Source organism: Schistocerca serialis, chromosome 1 (genome assembly GCF_023864345.2).
Source record: "Schistocerca serialis cubense isolate TAMUIC-IGC-003099 chromosome 1, iqSchSeri2.2, whole genome shotgun sequence".
NCBI classification, from domain to species: domain Eukaryota; kingdom Metazoa; phylum Arthropoda; class Insecta; order Orthoptera; family Acrididae; genus Schistocerca; species Schistocerca serialis.
The window spans coordinates 778,111,660-778,132,211 of NC_064638.1; positions in this window are offsets into that span (position 1 = coordinate 778,111,660).

The window sequence follows — 20,552 nt, forward strand, 5'->3', positions numbered from 1 at the left end:
CAACATTTGTCCAGCTAGATTTCAGAAAACAACATTTCATAAACAGTGGAGATCTCCTAAATAGAGCAGGAGAACTGTATGTCTGTGCTCAAATTATGAAAACAATAAATAATTTCAATGATCAACACAAACTGCCTGGTATCCTCACCATAGCAGTAACTGAGCAAATGGAAATTTGCAAGGAAACGTCTAAGATGAGAGAGATACCTAACATACCGGTACCAGTATCTGAAGGAGTGGTAGAATGTGGGGTACCAGCAGAAATGTCAGGAACATCCAGCAGAGTTGAGGAAACAATTTCTTCAGATGAGAAAACCTACAAACCTAGTGTAAACTCATGTGCACCTGAAACCTCCAAGGATGAAGCTGTCAGCACATTCGACACACTTAATGCTTCATGGTCACTTGTAACTAGGACTGCAACCACACCAACAGCCAAGAACCATTCAATTAGATCCAGAAACTCATCAGCTGCTCTGCAGACATCTCAAAGGAAGAGCCTCAGGATAAGAAGAGCTGCTGTGCGTAGTGACTATTTTTTATGGGACCTCCGCAATTTGAAGAAGAAGAAAAGGCAGAATCTTTACAGTGTCAGCAACAAGAAAGTACAAAGGTAAATAGTGCAGCAAATCCACTACATGAAACTTTAACAGTTGTATACCAAAATGTGCAAGGACTAGAAAGTAAATTAGCTGAAATAGAAGTTCTATTAACTGACTATCTAAAAGACATTAACATACTATGCATAAGTGAGCACTGGGTAAAAGAAACGCAAGCGTCTAGCATAATTACTCCAAATTTTGAAATGATTAGCAAATTTTGTAGAATCAACCATAAAGGGGGTGGGACATGTATTTATGTTAGGACAGGGGTAGAATCAAAAGAAATTAAATGTAAACTAAAATGCATAGAAAAAGATTTTGAATACAGTATATGTGAGCTAACCAAATTAAAAATTACTATTGTGTGTTTGCACCAATCACCACTGGGCAACATTGCCATTTTTATGGAAAACCTTGAGGGACTGCTGAATGAACTTAAACATAATGTAATTGTTCTTGGTGATTTTAATGTTAACTTTAAGAATGATTGTAGTAAACAACAGCAACTGTGCAATCTGTTTTTGTGTCATAATATGATGGCAACTGTAAACGAAGTTACCAGATGCGGAAATATGCCTGAAACTATAATAGATCAAGTATTTATAAACAAGGACAAGTGTGAATATAACACTGAAGTAATTGACACTGGTTTCTCGGATCACAAGGGTATCAAATTGAGTTTAAATGTCACATCTTACAAGAACCCTGTTATCAATAACAATTACAGAGAAAGGAGATTTATAAATGATGACAGCATAAGAATTTTTAATTACATTCTGGAAAATAACAACTGGGGTAGTGAATCAAGTGGTGATGTCAACAAAAAGTTTGACTCATTCCTTGAAAGCTACAAACACTGCTTCGATGTTGCCTTTCCTATAAAAAGAGTCAAAACTAAACATAAAACCAAAACATGGGTTACACATGGGATTAGAAAGTCGTCAGACACTCTCAGAAAGTTAAATAAATCAGCCAGGAAGAATGTAGTACTGAAAGCACATGTGAAATGTTATAGAAGCCTGTACAAGAAAGTAATAATTGCAGCTAAGAAGCTTGATAATGATACCTATATTGAGAAAGGTAACAACAAAATGAAGTCAACTTGGGAGGTAATAAATAAAAATATAGGTAGACACAAAAGAAAAGATAACAGCTTTGTCATTAAAAGTGGGGGTAAAACTGTTAAGGACCCACTTCAGATTGCCAACATATTTAATGAGCATTTCACAAATATAGCTATAAATTTAATTAAAACTAAATGCAATTCCAATAGCAAGGTAAAAATCCCCATGAATGACATGACAATGTTCCTTTATCCAGTAATTGATTCAGAGGTACTAAATGCTATAAATAAGTTAAAAAATAAAATGTCATGTGGGTGTGATGGGATTCCTGACAAAGTCATTAAGCAAAGTGCAAGAAACATAGCCTCGCATCTCACTGAAATTATAAATGAATCTTTTAAGACAGGGGTGTTTCCATCAAAACTTAAAATGTCTACTATAAAGCCACTTTACAAGAATGGTGATAAATATGATGTTAGTAACTTTAGGCCTTTATCAATGTTGTCAGGTTTCTCAAAAATAATAGAAAGGATAATGTATCAGAGACTATACAAATTTCTTATTAAGAATAGAATATTGGTTAATGCGCAAAATGGTTTCTGTAAAAATAAATCAACTGAAACAGCTATCTTCAATTTTTTGCAACTTGTTCTAAATTCCATAAACAGAAAGGAATTACATTGTGGATTGTTTTTAGACTTATCAAAGGCCTTTGATGTCATCGACCATAAGTTACTGCTTAGGAAGTTATATGCCTATGGGATACGTGAAGTTGCCCACAAATGGTTTGAATCATATCTGTCAGACAGGTATCAGAAGGTGGAGATAAGCCAGGCAGATTGGACATATTCATCAAGATTCGAGAGAGTTTTGTATGGAGTACCCCAGGTATCTGTATTAGGGCCATTACTGTTTTTAATATTTATCAATGACCTACCAAGTCAACTATCTGAAGCAGAGGCAGTACTGTTTGCTGATGATACAAGTTTGTTTGTTAAAGCAAATAGTGAAGCTGACTTACAGGAAAAAGTCACATTTGCAACAGACGCAGCAGACAGATGGTTTAATGAAAACAGACTCATTGTGAATGCCAAAAAAACAATGTGGATCAACTTCAGACATATTACAAATAAAATAAAAACTAACCTTACAGTAGAACTGGGTAAGTGTAAGATTGAACAAGCATCATACACTAAATTCTTGGGAGTATGGTTTGATGAACACTTAAGATGGGAAAAGCATGTAATATCATTGAACAAAAAATTAAGTCAAACGTGTTATATACTTAGAATGCTTAAAAGCTCATGTAATATTAAAACAGTGTTATGTGTTTATTTCTCATTCATGCACAGTTTATTAAGATACGGCGTACGGTTTTGGGGGAACATCAGTCTAACAAAACACTCATTTAGACTACAAAAGAAGGCAGTCAGAATAATAAAAGGTATAGGATATAGAGACTCTTGTAGGCAAGCTTTCAAAGAATTAAAAATCATGACACTACCATCTTTATACATATATGAATGCATATGTTTCTTAAAAGAACACGAGGAATTTTCTACATTAAAAAGAGAATTTCACAACTACGAAACAAGGAATAGGAATGATTTCCACAGAGAAATTCATAAAACAGCTATGTATCACAAAAGTGTACTATACCAACCCAAAATCCTCTACAGTGCTCTCCCCAAAGAACTAAAAATAATACCAAAACTGTACATATTTAAAAGAGAATTAAAAAACATGTTATTGAGCAATAGTTTTTACAGTATTGAAGAGTTTATGAATTGTTGACAATAAAAGCGCAGTTAATATTTCCCTGACATAATAAATATGTGTAATTGCTCACATTTAAATACTTGCTGTTTCTATGAAAGTGTGAAACAGTGTTAATGTAAGAATGTAAATAATCTTTGATGTGAGAATCACTAACCTTTTTTTTTTTTTTTTTTTTTTTTTTGTACGTTGTTATCCTACTTGTATATTTTTATGTTAATGTTCTAAAAGTTCTATTAAAATTGTAATGTCTATGTGACAAGTAAATTCAATTACAAATTTTCATGTATATGTATTTTAAATTGTAATGTTTATTGACAAGTCCTATATCATTTCGATGATGTACTACAAGGACGCTAATAAATTGAATTGAATTGAATTGACAAAGTAAATTTAGTGTCTCCATTGGCCCCTTCCAAGGTTTGGACTCCTGTCTGTGGTCACACAATTTGCTGTTCAAAAATACCTTGGGTTGGGCAGAAAATTTCATGGCACATGTCTCCTTTAAGACATCACTGATACCTCAGTTTTCTCAATTCATCCCATTCCCTTCACCATGTGCAACAAGGTCAGGGCCAAGTTGCTGTTTTGCCAAGACCTCGGAGTCATTTCTCCTGTTTTGTCATTCAGTGAGCCACTCCTTTGGCGTTGACTCAGAAACCAGATGGTGCCTTGTGCCTTTGCGGCAATTTTGATCAGGTGGTCAATGCGCAATGTCACAAATTCGTATCCAGTTCCACAACTGGAGAAGTCATTGGCAAAATTGTCTGGGGGACAGTATTTTTCAAGCATCAACTTGCATGTTGCCTACTAGAAGTTGCAGTTGGACCAGCTTCTCGGAATTTGTTGGTGCTCAACACCCCCTTTCAGTTTTACCAGTTTCATAATTTGCCTTTTAGAACTTCATCCGTGCCAGAAATTTATCAACAATACTTGCAGCAGTTGGTTTAGGATATTTGCTGCTGCATGAGCTACCTTGATGATATCTGGGAATGGGCTCTACATGAGAGGATCACTTACAATATATGCTGTCAGTCATCCAGTGCCACATGGAGAATGGCCGTCACTGAAAACTGGAAAGATGCAGTTTTTTTTCCTAAGGTGCATCTTTTGGGGCATATACTTATCAAATGTGATCTCAACCCTACAGATGAACATATCAAAGCCATTGTCAATCTGCCAGTGCCCAAAACGTGCAGGAGTCCAGTCCTTTTTGGGCAAGATTTTATTATTATGCTAAGTTCATTCCCCAGGCCAAATACAGTTGCCATCCCCTTCACCAGCTTCGCCAAAAGGGTGTCAGGTTTGTGTTTCCTGTGGACTGTCACTAAGCTTTTCAGTGGTTCATGCAGAATTGCTCTGCTCCGTTTTTCTTCTTTTGTGGTGGGTAAACCATTAAGCCTGGCCCTCCAATGCTTTCCAGTATGATATTGATATGGTTTGTTGCATCAGAACCCAGATGGCACCAAGATACCTGATGCTTACACATCAAAGACACTTTCCACAGCACCGTGTACGTACTCACAGTTGGAAAAGGAGGCACTGTCTACGATTTTTGGTCTTAAAAAGGTTTGCATTTTGTTTTACGGAGTAATGTTCTTATGCATCACTGACTACAAGCCCCTCAATTCCATCTCTGGCCCTTGCTCTAAGCTACTGGATGAGATTTCCCACCAGTTGCAGAGATGAGCCTTCTTCTCAGTAATTATAGTTATGAAATTCGTTACTGGCCCACTGCCCAGCCTGCAAATGCTGGTGCTCTGTTGCCCTCATAGTTTTGTGACAAAGGACACAACAGAAGCAAATCATTTTTGGCCCTATGTGGCCTTTTCAGGAGGCAGCGATTTAGTATCCTCACTGGTGGACACTGAATGGATGCAAATGTGTTGGCATGGATATTGCAGTGGAATGATACAGAACACTGTCATGGAAGGTGCACACAAAGCATGGCATGGGCAGAGCCACTGACTCAGGAGTTTACCTGTCAGCAGCAATAGGCCTCGGCTGGCAGTTCTTACACTGACTTCAACTACCTGAGACTTGGCCTTCAGCTTGCACTGTGCTCTGTTTCCACATGCTAGTGTCAGTCATTCATGCTAGTTGTATTTGATTATCTTCCATGCCCATCTCTATGCATCAGTCGGACTCTCTGCTCCACCATAGACTGACTTACATATCAAGTTTGGTTCTCTCTTCTGGAGCTCAGCTCCCAGTACTTGTTGTCAAGCACTGTCAGCTCATATAATTATGTTTGTGTTGACATGACAGTTCGTGATGTTGTTATGCCTTGTGCGAATATAAATGAAGCAAAACCATAATGGATGAGATATAAGAATGTGAGATAAGGTACATTAATTCTGCATACAGAAAATAAAATTGATTTCAGTGATGACAAAGACAAACATGTTAATTTGCAAGATGCAGGCTCTAAACCTCTATAAATTTCAGGCAGATGGCAGGAATACATAAAGATCTATCCCACAATGAGATTCAAAAGAAGGTTAATGCAAAAGAAGGAAGTGGCCTAATATAATGTAAAATATTATGTAAAATCAATGGGAGTCATGGTAGCTGGTGTATGTTTTGATTGTGTGTCCACATTCTGTAGACCACATGTTGTGCACACAAGAATACCTTAATATGAAGTCAAAGAATAGGTCCAAAATCTTGAAAATGATATGGATGCAATATAGACAAAGAAGAATAAGCTATATCTACAAAAACCAAGTGGAAAATAAAAATAATGTGTTAAAAAGTTGTAAGACAAGTTTGCCTCTGTTGTTGAAATTGCATGAAAAAGAAGCAATCCACTGAACTGGAAGAAAATTTCAGGCATGATTATAAAAGTGCAAGGGGCATAGATATCGGTGCTAAGCCTATCAGATGAAAGCACTGAATATCTGGCTGAAAGAGTATTAGACTTCAAAGAACTATTTGATGGGGTATACAACCTACATAATACAAAACATTATTTAGAGGGAACTAACGCAGAGCAGTTCACAGAACAAAGTGTCTAGTCAAACATCAAAATTAATAAATGTCTGTTACAGAAAGTAAAAGAACTGTACTGCCTTGGAATCAAGTTTATACAAGGTGGCAACATTAACAAATGATACCATAGGAATGTCTGCCTCTGTTGCTGAGTGGTTAGTGTGGATGACTGCCATATGTGGGACCCAGTTTTGATTCATGATACTGCCATGGATTTTTCCTTGGTGGGAGGACTGGTATGGTGTACACTCAACCTCTTGAGGCTAACTGAGGAGCTACTCAACCAATTTGTAGTGATTCCAGGGTCAAGAAACCCGACAATTACCAGGAGAGCAGTGTGCTGACCACTTGTCCCTCCATGCTTCATCTGGTAACACCACTGGGAGTGAATGACATGGTGGTCAGTTGGACCTGATTGGTTCGTCTAGCATAGGGGTGTTCAAATTTTTTGGCTTGGGATCTACTACATGCACTTTAGTCCATCCAGAAACTGACTGACTTGAAAATTCATATTAAGCACAAAACAACACTTCAGCCAAACTTAACCATTTTAATTACAAAGACTACATAAAAGTTAATTTTCTATCCATCAAAAGTTGTAGGCCTACTACTCAATTTTTAAGACATTACACATGTGAAAAAACTTAAAATATATGCCATCATAAATGATGAAAATAGTTTAGTGAGATACTTGGGTCTGCATAGCATTGGCAAGTTTATTACAACCTGGTGGGCAATTTATGAGAGCCAACCTAATGTAATCTGAAAGATGAGAATCAGTCAGTTTATTTCTACACATGGATTTCACTATTATCACTGTTGAAAATGTGGCCTCACGTAGATGAGTTGATCCAAAAATGATAAAATATGCCATGCCACTTTTACAATGTTAGGTATTTGCACAAACTAATTTCCTACAATAAAAATGAATACTCATTTTATATGAAATATCTTCCAAGTCCACTTTTTGAAAGGTTGATCCATTAAAGCTAGAATAGGTTCCACTGCCTTGAAATCTAAAAAGTGGTTTTCAAACTCTGTCTTCAGTGTTGTCATGTTGGCCAAATACTCCATTGCAGCTTCTTGATCCAGTGATGTTTGTTAATGTTACAGTTCTGACGGCATTTGGAGAAAGAGTTTCACATTTAATTTCTGTAACCATGCTATCCTAAGGTCAAATTTTTGGCTGAAGCACTACAGAAAACATAATAGTTCTGATAGTTTTTTTTCCCTTGAAGTTCTTTGTTTAAGTCATTTAGTTCAGCTGTCAAATTAGTTACAAATGCAAGATCCAACAACCAGCACATATCATACGCTTGTGAGTAATCTTCCTCTCTTTCAGACACAAAAGATTTTACACTGGTAGAAGTTCCTCTAAATCTGTTAGGGTGCATACCTCTTCTCGCCATCAAACTTTGATAGGCAGTAGCAGATCTCCATAGTGGGTATCAAATTCTTCTAACAGCAGTCTTAAGTTTCTTCTCTGTAATGATTGTGAGCAAACTGAACTTACAATTTTTGTGACAATACTCATAATATGTGCCATTTTCAATATATGCCCACAAAGAACTTGCTGATGCATGATACAATGATACTTCAAGAAAGGTGGGAAAGATTCATCATTTGCACACAAGGTAATAAATCCATTGTGTTTGCCTACCATGCCAGGCATTCCATCATTAGTAATAGATGCAAGTTTCTGAATTGGCAAATCATATTCAGAAATTAAGCTTTTGAATACACTGTAAAAATCTTCTCCTCATACAGTGTCTTTCAAAGTCAAAATTGTATGCACATGTTTTACATTTAGATGTGACAATATCACACTTACAAAAATCATAACCTGAGGTGAATCAACTCCACCTACTGACTCATCTAACTACAATGAGAAACACAAGCAGGACTGCAATCCTGTTATCAATTGGCCTTTTATATTCTCTACTATTAATTACACTTTTCTTGTTATAACAGGTCTTGACAGCAACACATCTCTGGTGGCTGATACTCTCTCTGACTTGTTTTTAAATATGGAAAACAAGGACTCACTAGCTGCCAGAAAGCACTTCTTAACAAATGTGCCATCATCAAAAGGTTTTGCATGTTTCATCAGTACTTACAACATGCAAAATGATGGTAAGTATGATGGAAGACTTTTTTGTATGGGCTTTACAAAAAACAGCTGCTGTAATTGGAATTTTCTTTTGAAATTAGGAAGTTTCTTCTCCTCATCTTAGTACCAACAGTTGCTTCCAATTCAAAGTCATTGTGAACTGTACTAAAATGAAGTTTAATATCTCATTCTTCTCAATGAAAGAGGCGGAGACAGTGTCGTCAGGTTTACCCCTTACAGATACCATGCAAAACACTCATTGTCAACACATTTGTACTTTACAAAAACAGCTCATTGAAACAGATTTCAGGCACAAATTTGGAATATTGACTCATTCAGCCTTGGCAATCACCTGGTCGATCAGGTTTGATGGGTTAAGCACCCCTGATCTAGGGCTAGAAAGTGGAACTTTAGTTCCTTACTTACCATAGGAATAAAACTAAATTCAGAGTGGGGAAATGTTAAATATGGTGCTGCACCATGTTTGATACTTGGCCCCTGCTTGTTCTGTACCAACATTGGAAGACTCTTCAAAAACTGTGATATTGGCCTACAAGGCAATTACAGGGTGGCTACAATTAAATTGTCACTACCTGGGCCAGTGTAGATGGAAAACTATTCATAGTATGGGTACCCAATTTTATAGGAATGATGTTCAGACTGTGCACTGCAGGATTTGCATTGTTAGTACTGTTAGTGTCATGACTTGCAGTTAGGTGCCGGTACTGGTACAGACACACAAGCATCAATGCACATTACAGTTGGAGACAGTCAACATGGGTCCGAACATGGTAATCAGTACTTTACTCATATCTTCTATCAAAACAAAAGCTGTAGTGCTGCTCTGTTCACGAGTATTACCCGTTAGAGGAATGTGGAAAGGTCGTCTTTCTCCACTGAAGAACATGATTTGGAAGTTCGAATAAACTGGTGATTTGGCAATTGCTCCTGGGACAAGCTGACAGCCACTTGCACCACAAATTGTTAAAAAAAGTTATTGGTGCCATGGCTGAGAATGCTGGATGCAATGTGTGATCTTCAAGTAGTGCATGAGGTGTGTCATGTCTGTTGTTTATCCACCATTCAAAAAGTGCTGTGAATAATTGTGAAATGGTATCTCTAGTGTGGTACTAGGCTGCCACACATGCTGATGGTCATCACACTGAGCAATGTTTGCAACCTGAAACGAAAACATGGCATACCATTAATAAACATTACCCTCTCATGTGGAAATTAAAATGTTTCTCTTTCAATGGTTTATTCATTATTTCTCTTCTACATGTCTACACAAGTACTTCCACAAAATTTCATGTCCTATGGTGACTTGTTTTTCATGGAGGCCCTCTCTAGTAGAAAAGTTTTATTATAACTCCCTGTACACTGATACAGTGCCCAAACACACCCTTATCAGATACGACCAAGAGAATGCCACTCCTCATATACTGCTCAGACATTGTTTTTATCTACTACTACATACTAAGTGTGTATTTAGTTTGACTGATGTAAATAAAATACTAACAATGAAAAAATGTAAATAAATAAAAATATTTTTTTAATGGAGGTCAAGTACAGGAGAGTGGTAGGCTGTAAGTATATGCTGGGAAGCAAGTTTGCTTCTCTGCAGTTCAGGAAAAATAGGGCTGGGTAGGAGAAGACAAATGGCTTGTGTGATGTAGCACACATTCAGGTTTGTGACAAAGTCACGCAGAAGGCCTGAGGCCATGATACGATTAATTCAGCACATCCGTATTACCACTTTAGGCAGCTAATCACAAGAATCCATTTGCTGTTAAAACTTCTTTAATAATGCATTTCAGGCATGGCCCACCATCAAAATATAAGAGAAAAATTAATACACAGTAACATATCCACTGGTACCTATCTATCATACTGAGCACCAATATTACAACAGATACAGCTTGATATGATATTTTGTGTTGTTTCTCTGATACTGTAATGATGGGCCATGCCTGAAAAATGTTAGTAAAAAGGTTGAAACAACAAGTAGGCTCTTGTGATTAGTGACCTAAGGCACTGATAAGGATGTGCTCAGTTAGACACTCAGATCCCTTGAGACATCCTGCAGTGCGTGCTCAGCAACTTGGTACTGTTTTTCCCAAGGCAGACATATCTTCAGTGCCCAGTCATGTACACAGCCAATTCAGATGCTGTCATTCTTATAAAAAATTTTGGAAAAAAGAAAGAAGAATCAAATGTTTTGTGAAGTTATTTGTCTAAAAGTAAGAAAAAATGAATTATGGAAACACCTGATGTCCCTTTGAATGAAGCTCAAACTTATGCACAGCATAACTCAAAAGTATATGTATTGTTCCTTAAATGTGTTTTATTTACTACTTTTAGACAAATCAGTCCACAAAACATTTCACTGTTTTGCTTTCAAAATGTTTATTTTCAAGTTTTGTTCACAAAGCACGATCTTTTTAAAACCTCATTTGCTTTCTTAGCATCTTTTGTTCTCAAAATGTCCCGAATTTAGTACTTGATGTGAAGGAACCCATTTTGATAGTTAAATATCAGACCAAATAACATTTTGTATTCAAAATAGCTATGCCTTGGAGAAGTCAACTTTTTACACTACATTTAGATGGCTATCAGCTGCTTATGAAATATTTAAATTTTTTATCAAATCATTAATTAAGTTTTTCTTAATTACGCTTATTACTTCCAAGCAATTAAACATTTTTTTGCAAAACTAGACCTCACGCTGGTCAGTTTGATACCCCATTTTTCCACATCTCATTCTTTGTTTGGAGATGAAATTTTGAACTAAATCCATTGTGTAATTTTCCCTCAAATTACTAATTAATTTATTATTAATTCCCCTTGTGACTTTCAAGCAATTAATTTTTTTTTACAAAACTAGATCTCACACTGGTCAATTGTATGTCACATTTATCTGTTTCCAATTTTTTATAGACCTTATGTTGGTCAAATCAACATCCCATTTGTCTATTTTTCATTCTTCATTAATACCTCCACATTCACACTCATCTGGAGCATTACTTGGGTCTGAGATGAGTATCCTGAATTCCTCTGCAACTATGTGCATTCTGACTGAACAGTATCATTTAATCTAAAGATCCAACATGTGAATTCCACTAACAGTTAGACTGGTAACCAATTCTGATGTGTAATGAACCCCAGAGCAATTTTAGGTAGACTGTGTAGTTCTCATTCTTATGGCAATAGTCTAAAAAGTATTGTGCCAACACCTCTCCCTGTAGGCTTCACAACCCACCGATAGGTGTGCAATTGAGCTGTTCATGAAATCATGCTGCCAAGGCTGGAATATTGCTGGCACAGTGGGATACAAGACCCCAGACTGCCACAGTGGTGAACTGAATTTCATCATGCCATGGCCAAACATTGTGCAGCCTTGGACTCTTATATGAGTGAAGGTGGGCCTGGTACAACAAAGCTGGGCAGAACTACAAGTACTCACCACTCGCACTCTAGCAGTACCTTGTTTTCAACTAATGTTAATGCTGAGACATACTACAGGCCAGCCATTGGTTACACATAGACCAATCAGCTTGGACTACTTTATTTATTTATTTAGATGTCAAGTTCCATAGGACCAAATTGAGGAGCAAATATCCAAGGTCATGAAATTACGACATAAAAGTAATAACAGATAAAAATAAAATGTTTACGAACCTGAAAAAAGTCAAGCCATAAGTTTAAGTAAACACAATCAACAATACAACAAGAATGAGCTTAATTTTTCGAGGTGCTCCTCGACAGAATAGAAGGAGTGACCCATGAGGAAACTCTTCAGTTTCGATTTGAAAGTACATGGTTTACTGCTAAAATTTTTGAATTCTAGTGGTAGTTATTGAAAATGGATGCAGTAGTATACTGCACACCTTTCTGCACACAAGTTAAGGAAGTCTGATCAAATTGCAGGTTTGATTTCTGCCAGGTATTAACTGAGTGAAAGCTGCTTATTCTTGGGAATAAGCTAATATTGTTAACAAGAAATGACAGTAAGGAATATATATATATTGAGAGGCCGATGTCAAAATACCCAGACTCGTGAACAAGGGTCGACAAGAGTTTCGTGAACGTACACCACTTATAGGCCAAACTGCCCGTTTCTGAGCCAATGTCTAGCCGCACAAACCACTAGCTGCTGGTGCACGAGCCACTGATACACTCACTGGCAGCAGGACTCAAGCCAGTGCCACCAAGAGTCCCCCCTCTAATGTGACATCATATGGTCTCTGGGCATCTCCATGGGGTCCTGGATTCAGCACCTACATACCAGCATGCCACATACCTAACTGACTGGGAACAGCCAACTGTCCAGCACATGCTCCTGCTGCCAGCTGAACGCCTGATGTCAATATTGTGTCTGCAAGGCAACATATGCTGCCACTTCACTGAAGCAGCACTCAGCCGCCCTCTGTACTCACACTGCTGTGAGGGAATACTAAAAAAAATTGATGGTGGTTTGTGCCCAGTTTGGTGTCGACAGTGTAATTTTCTGGGGAATAGTGCTCTGCACACCCAGTCTTCAGCAATAATCTGTTTTAAACGTTGAGGGCCTGGGTATTATGCCAAAGAATCTGCATGGTTAGAGCTCAGGCATAATGACTAGAAGTGTCTATAGTAAAAAATGTACCAACTGCTGCCTGAAGGTGTAAACTGAACTCTTCTGATTCCATAGTCACTAGGGAGCTGGTAGTACATAACCCATCATCCTGCTTATGCCATCCTGAAACAACCATCCTGGCATTTAAGAGTGTCTGGACCCCCCAACATTATAATACTTGGTGTCAGAAGACAGTGACAATTAGCAAAGTCATGAGACTGACATCAGCTTCAGCATCATCTGAACTTTATTGGTGATAACAAACTGTTTCAATTCTTTTCCATGAGGTTGTGTTGACACTGTCTTATTGTCTGAATTGGAGGATTGGTTGTAAGGTGTGAATGGTGAAGATAGACTTAGTGATTTGAGTGACTTTAGGTGAAACACACAGCAACTGAAGCTGGTTTGTGCCCAGTTATGAGGGGGCAGTGCAATTTTCTGTAATTTTATGGGTCACAGTGCTCCATGCATCCAAACTTCAGCAGTGGTTGTCCTTTGTACTTTGGCAATCAGTGTTGCCACAACTACATCATGGTCACTGATACCAATTTCAGTGTGGACATCCTAAAAGAGGTCAGGTCTATTGGTCGCCATTTGATCTAATATATTTCTATCATGAGTGAGGTTGCAAACTATTTGTTCCACATAGTTTTCAGGGAAGGCATTTAGTGCTGTTTCGCAGGATGTTTTTCCATGCCCACTTCTAAAAAAACTGTAATTTTCTCATTTGAATGTTGGATGATTAAAGTCTCCACCAATGATCACAGTATGTTTGGGGAACTTACGTACAAGTGAACTGAGGTTTTCTCTAAAGTTTTTGGTTACATCAGGAGAAGAGCCTGATGGGCAGTAGAAGGATTCAGTTACCATTTTATGCCTATCCCTGATACTGAGTCTTGCCCAAACAATCTCACATGCAGCTTCAGTTTCCATCTTGGTGGACTTGAGTTTCTTCTCTACTGTGACAAATACACCATCTCCATTTCCCATTTGCCTATCCTTTCAATAGACACTTAAATGTTCCTCAAAAATCTTACTGCTATCAATTTCATATTTCAACCAGCTTTCTCTGCCTAGTATTATGTGAGTTTCACTGCTTTTCATGAGCCCTTCAACTCTGGTACAAAGTTGTGAATTCTTCAGCTGTTAACTACTAGGATTTTAATACTCTGGCCTGTAGGGGGCACTCTTTTGGACCTTACACTCATATTTCTGGGTCTTCTACAGCTGTCATTATCTGGACTGGATGGAGTGTCACCTAATCTAAATAAAACCCTTGTGTGCATCCCACACACAATCAGATACCTGGGTAATGTCTCTGACATGTAGCGTACACCTGACCCATTTAGAGGGGTCTGTCAGTTTTCAATCCTATGATGCAAGTCCAGAAAGTTGCAGCCCAGCTTGTCACAGAACCCTCGAAGTCTCTGGTTCAGACCTTCCACCCTACTCAGAACCAGTGGGGCCATGATCATTTCTGGGAACTACGATGGAAATAGCGGATCACTGAAACTCCATGCACCACGCTGGCTTTCTCAACCTTCTCTGCCAGTCACTCGAATGATCCATGTATGAACCCGGAGCCCAGGAAACAGGTAACATTTATTCCAACATGTGCTAAAATCTGCAGTTGGTTGCATCTTGCTCCCTTAATGGCTGATAGAATAGCCTCTTCAACATGTTGAGTGAGACCTCCATATATATAAACTGAGTGCATCTGGTGTTCCTTCCTGTACCTTGGTGGCATTTTCTTAACGTGTACCATTATTCACCATATTTTTGAAATGTTGACAATTAATAGACCCCAATCCTTTTGCATTTGTCTCCTCTTGACATGGGACAAAGCAGGTTTCCAAACAGGTGAAGTAAGTCCCATTGGCTCAATCTCAGTTTCAGTGAAAGACAGCTTCTTGAACTTGTTGGTTAGGGGAATTGAGTCCTCCCTGATCTGTTTACCTTGTACAGAATGCCTAGAACTACTACTGACACGTCACTCACAGTCAAGAGGATGAGTAATTACAGATCCTATACTTCCTGAAGTGGAGACAGGATTCACAGTACATGACTCTCGGGAGCCCTTCAACACACCGATTCACGGTAGCTGCCAATCATTTGACAGCAGTCAAGGTGATTTTCAGCTGCTTACAAATATCAACTAACTCATCCTGTGTTTGAGAACAGTATTCATAGTGGGGCTGCCTTGTGGCTGGTGCAATATTTTACAGGGCAGTGAGCGAATAACTTTAAACTATGCTTGCTGACTATCTTTTAATCTGTTGAGCTAAAAAATTTGCTAATTCCCTATAAAATTTGAAGCAAATACACAAATAGTGATTTCTATTAAGACAACAGGAAAACCTGTGGTATAGATTACTAGTTTCCTAAAACTTTTTGAGGTCAGTTATAGTCACTAACAAACTTGAAAATAGAGTTGATTTACAATTAATGTAGATACTATATACTCCTCTTGAAAGTGAAAATTAAATGTAACACAATATGTTCATTACAATATCTGATAAACTATAACACAAATGCTGATTTAATACTATGAATTAGTTTATGCAAAGGGCAATGGTAACTTCCAAAAATTCTCAAACATGTATGTTTGTTTGCATTGGTACACACTCAAGTTTTGGATGACCTATTCTTTGGAAGTAACTGTGAGTCACAAATGCTGATTTGCTTCCAAATAAGTTACCCACAACTCTCACAGCTTAAGAAAATTTTCAAAAATACAGTTTTGTAAGCATCAAAAAATTCTGAGAATAACCTATTTCTGATATAATTATACAATGAAATTAGAGAACAATTGTTTTGAATGAGGATAAGCCTACTTTCCTCAAAAAATTTAAACAAGCACAAACAAGTTTAAGCATACAACTAATATTAAGAGTTTATTTCAATACTCACAAATGTTCAAATTTGACAATATCTCACAATATAAATGAGTATTGATACATGCAATGAAAGATTATGCAGACACAAAGCAAACATTAAAAATACGTGAATCTAGAATTTCAAATCAATGCAATGTTGGGACCATTGCTGTTCATGTTGTATATAAATGACCTTGCAGACAATATTAATAGTAAAATCAAGCATTTTGCAGATGATGCAGTTATCTATAATGAATATCTACCTCAAACAAGCTGCATAAATATTAAGCCAGATCTTGATAAGATTTCAAAGTGGTGCAAAGATTGGCAAATTGGTTCAAATGTTCATACACATAAAATTGTGCACTTCAAAAAATTTTAAAAAAATAGTATCCTGTGACTACAATATCGATAAGTCACTCTTGGAATCAGCCAACTCACACAAATAGCAAGGTGTAACACTTTGTAGAAATATGAAATAGAATGATTACACAGGCTCAACCGTGGGTAAAGCAGGTGGTAGACTTTGGTTTATATGTAGTGTACTGGGGAAGTGCAATCAGCTTACAAAGGAGATTGCTTGCAAATCACTCGTGTGACACAACCTAGAATATTGCACAAATGTGTGGGACCTATACCAAATAGGACTAACAGAGGTATTGAATGTATACAGAGAAGGGTAGCACGAATGGTTACAGATTTGTTTAATGCATGGGAGAGTGTCACAGAGATACTGAAGGAACTGAACTGGAAGACTCTTGAAGACACACGCAAACTATTTCAAGAAAGTCTATTAACATAGTAGATGTAGAATCTGGCACACAGAGTCTCACACAAAGGAAAATTCCAAAGTCAGCTTTTACTTATAAATAAATGCACTAATTTCCTGGATTTTTTCTCAGAAGAATCTATGACAACTTCTACACTGACATGCTGAATGTGACACTGCAGTGTCAGTTTATCTCAGTCAAAACTACGAAAAAGTGCAGCACCAACAAACCACATCTTCTGTCTGGCACAGCTAAATGCATCCATCAGTGGCAGAGTCCTATCTGCCCTCCTAAACTTCCAGTTCACTACTTACTGACTGACTGAGTCACACTAAGACTTGAGCAGTTATGGGTGTACACATCTCCACATACCATGTGATGGACTTAACAAAGAAGAAAAAGACAGTCAAGTGTGAAAATTGCAAACAAGAGTATAAGAGAGAGTAAAAGTAGTATTTAACAAAGAAATTTGCCAAACAGCCATGCAAATTGAAAAGTTATTTTGTTTTGTTTTCGCTACCAGTTTTGGCAATTCAATATGCCATCTCCACGCCCCACATGCACCTTTGAAAAATTATCAATATTGGCATACTGGAGCCATCTGTTTCTGGATGTCGTGAATTCTCAAGTGCTTCGTTTGAAGATCTGACTGCAACTCGAGTCTTCAAATAAAACACTTGAGAATTGATAACATCCAGAAACAGATGGTTCCAATAAACCGATATCGATAATTTTTTAGATATGCACATGGGGCCTGAAGATGGCATTTTGAATTGCCGAAACTGGTAGTGAAAACAAAATAAAATAACTTTTCAATTTGCACAGTTGTTTGGCACATTTCTTTGTTAAATATTTGACTAGCTGCTGTCCCACATCCACAATGGATCAACTGAGACTAAAAAGTAGTATGTTAAATAATTCACAGGTTAGGAACTGTCTGGGATTCATTGGACTGAATCTTCATAACGAAAGAAGAGCATTGAGGCAACACCCCTCTATGCAGACTTCACAAGTTGTGGAAAGGCAGGGAAGTGAGCTGACTAAGACGTCCTACTGCCAGCCTGGAATATTGCTGGCACAGCATGGTGCAAGGCTCCATTCTGCCACAGTGATGAGCTGAATTTCCTCATGCTATGTGGGGCCCAACACCGCACTGCCTTGATCACCTACACGACCAAAGTGGGGCACTGTCACAGCTGTATGTACTTGCTTCTCAGACCCTAGCAGTACCTTGTCTTCAAGTACTACTCATGTCGAGACATACTCCGCACCAGACATCGGTCCCATGGGGGCCATGCAGTTTCAACCACATATAGCCACATGAACCACTAGTTGCTGGTATGGGAGTTACTCCTAGATCTGTTGGTAGCAAAGCCTGTGCCAGTACCAGCAAGAGAGTACCACCTCTAGGGTGACTTCATCTGGTCTCCAGGTGTCTCTAAGGATTCTGGGTTCAGTGCCTGCAAATCAACATGCCATGCACCTGACCGACCACTGGAAATGGCTGGCCGCACAGCATACGCACCTGCCGCCTGATGTCAGTCTTGCACCTCTGAGGCCACATCTACCGCTACCACTTCACTGAGGCAGCACACAGCTGCCCTGCTCAAGGCCAAGTACACTGTTGTATATTATGCTGAGGAAGCAACTGCTGCCCGGGAGGCCACACATACACCACCGCCTCACCAGCACCGACCCCTGTATGAGTGTCTTACTGAATAAAGAATGTTATTGCTAATTGAGCTCTTCTGATCCGTGGGTGCCAGCCAAGGAGCATACACATCTACATCTACACTACATAGATATTCCACAAGCCACCATAAGGTTTTTGGTGGAGGTTACCCTGTACCACTACTTGACATTCCCCCTCCTGTTCCACTCACAAATAGAGCGAGGGAAATACAAATGTCTGTACATCTCTGTATGAGCCCTAATTTCTCATAACTTATCTTTGTGTTCCTTATTTGTGATGTATGTTAGTGAGAGCAGAATTGTTTGGCAGTCCGCTTCAAATGCCGGTTCTCTAAATTTTCTTGGTAGTGTTTCCTGAAAAGAACACGGCCTTTCTTCCAGGAATTCCCATTTGAGTTCCCAAAGCAACTCCATAACACTTAAGTTTTGTTAGAACCAACCGGTAACAAATTTAGCAGCCCTTCGCTGAATTGCTTCAATGTCTTCCTTTATTATATTCGAAGTGGGAATGTGTTTAAGGATACTGCAGCAAACAGAAGATAGGGATATTGGTCTGTAATTTTACTGGTCTGTTCTTTTACCTTTCTTATATACTGGAATCACCAGCACTTTTTTTCAATTGCTTGGGGCTTTCACAATAAAGGCAAGCTAGGTAAGTGGGCAATGCCATAGAGGACTCTTTGTAAAATCGAACTGGGATTCCATCCAGAGCTGGTGATTCATTTCTTTTCAAATCTTTGAGTTGTTTCTCAATGCCAGGTATGTTTATTTCTATGTTGTCCATACAGGAGTCTGTCCAACAGTCAAATGATGGTATGTTTGTACAGTTCTCCTGCGTGAATGATTTCTTGAATGTGAAATTTAAAATTTGGGCTTTCGTTTTTCTATCTTCAACTGCCACACCAAATTGGTCGACAAGGGACTGAATGGAGGCCTTAGACCCACTTTTAAGGTGTGACAATGGTGGTGGTGGTTGTATGCTTCGTGCATAGATCTTTTCATAAATGCATGAATCTATACTAACCTTCACTTGTCGTCATTTGTGCATTCCCTTTTGAACTTAGAGTGCAACAGCCTCCACTTCCTCAGCATATTATGAATTTTGATATTATACCATGGTGGGTCTTTTCCATCCTTTGTCCACTTACTAGGCACATAACTCACCAGTCCACGATGTACAATCAGCTTAGACTTTGCCCATAATTCCTCTCCATCGGCCTTACTGGTACTAAGTGATGCCAATTCACTGTCCAAGTAATCTGTTAATAACTGCTTATATGCTCTAACTAGCCTTCTTGATTGATTTATTAGGTTCTGTAATCAAAGTTGCTGTAATGAAATCGCTAATCCCCATTTCTATATTGACATTGTTGATAAGGTCTGGCCTGTTTGTAGTTTTAAGGTCTAGGAAATTTCCAGTGTGTGTGGACTTCCGAGCTAGCTGCTCAAGACAGTATTCAGAAAATATGTTCAAAAGTATTTCACATAACTGTCTGTCTGTACCCCCTGCAATGAATCCCTAGACATCCCAGTCTATACTCGGCAGGTCACCTCCAGCTAGTATAGCACAATCTTATTATTTTTGTGCTATTGACTTTCTTTGGATAACTCTAGAACTGCCACAGTGGAATCAGGTGGCCAGTAAAAACCTTAGTTTCACCTACACCTGTTTTAAATGACCAGACAACTTCAGTATCACACTCAATTTTGATCTTAATAGAGACAATATTTTTGTCAGCTGCATTGAAAACTCCCCTAATCTGTAGTAGGTAATCCATCATCCTGCACATGCAATCCCGAGATGATTATTCTGGCATTTAATGGAATCTGCACCCCCAATACTATTAAAAAAATGAGAACTTACACTACTTCAGAAATGTGAAGTCCCTGGTTAGCACCTTTCTCTCACAATAAATCAGTGGGCTATGCAGTTCTTAGAGCAGTGGAACAGATTATGGGCCTTGTAAAGCAATTGATAAGCCATCTTTTTTTCATGACACTACAAACAGGTCTGAATAAAAACCTAACACACAATTTATTCTTATGTGACGTATTG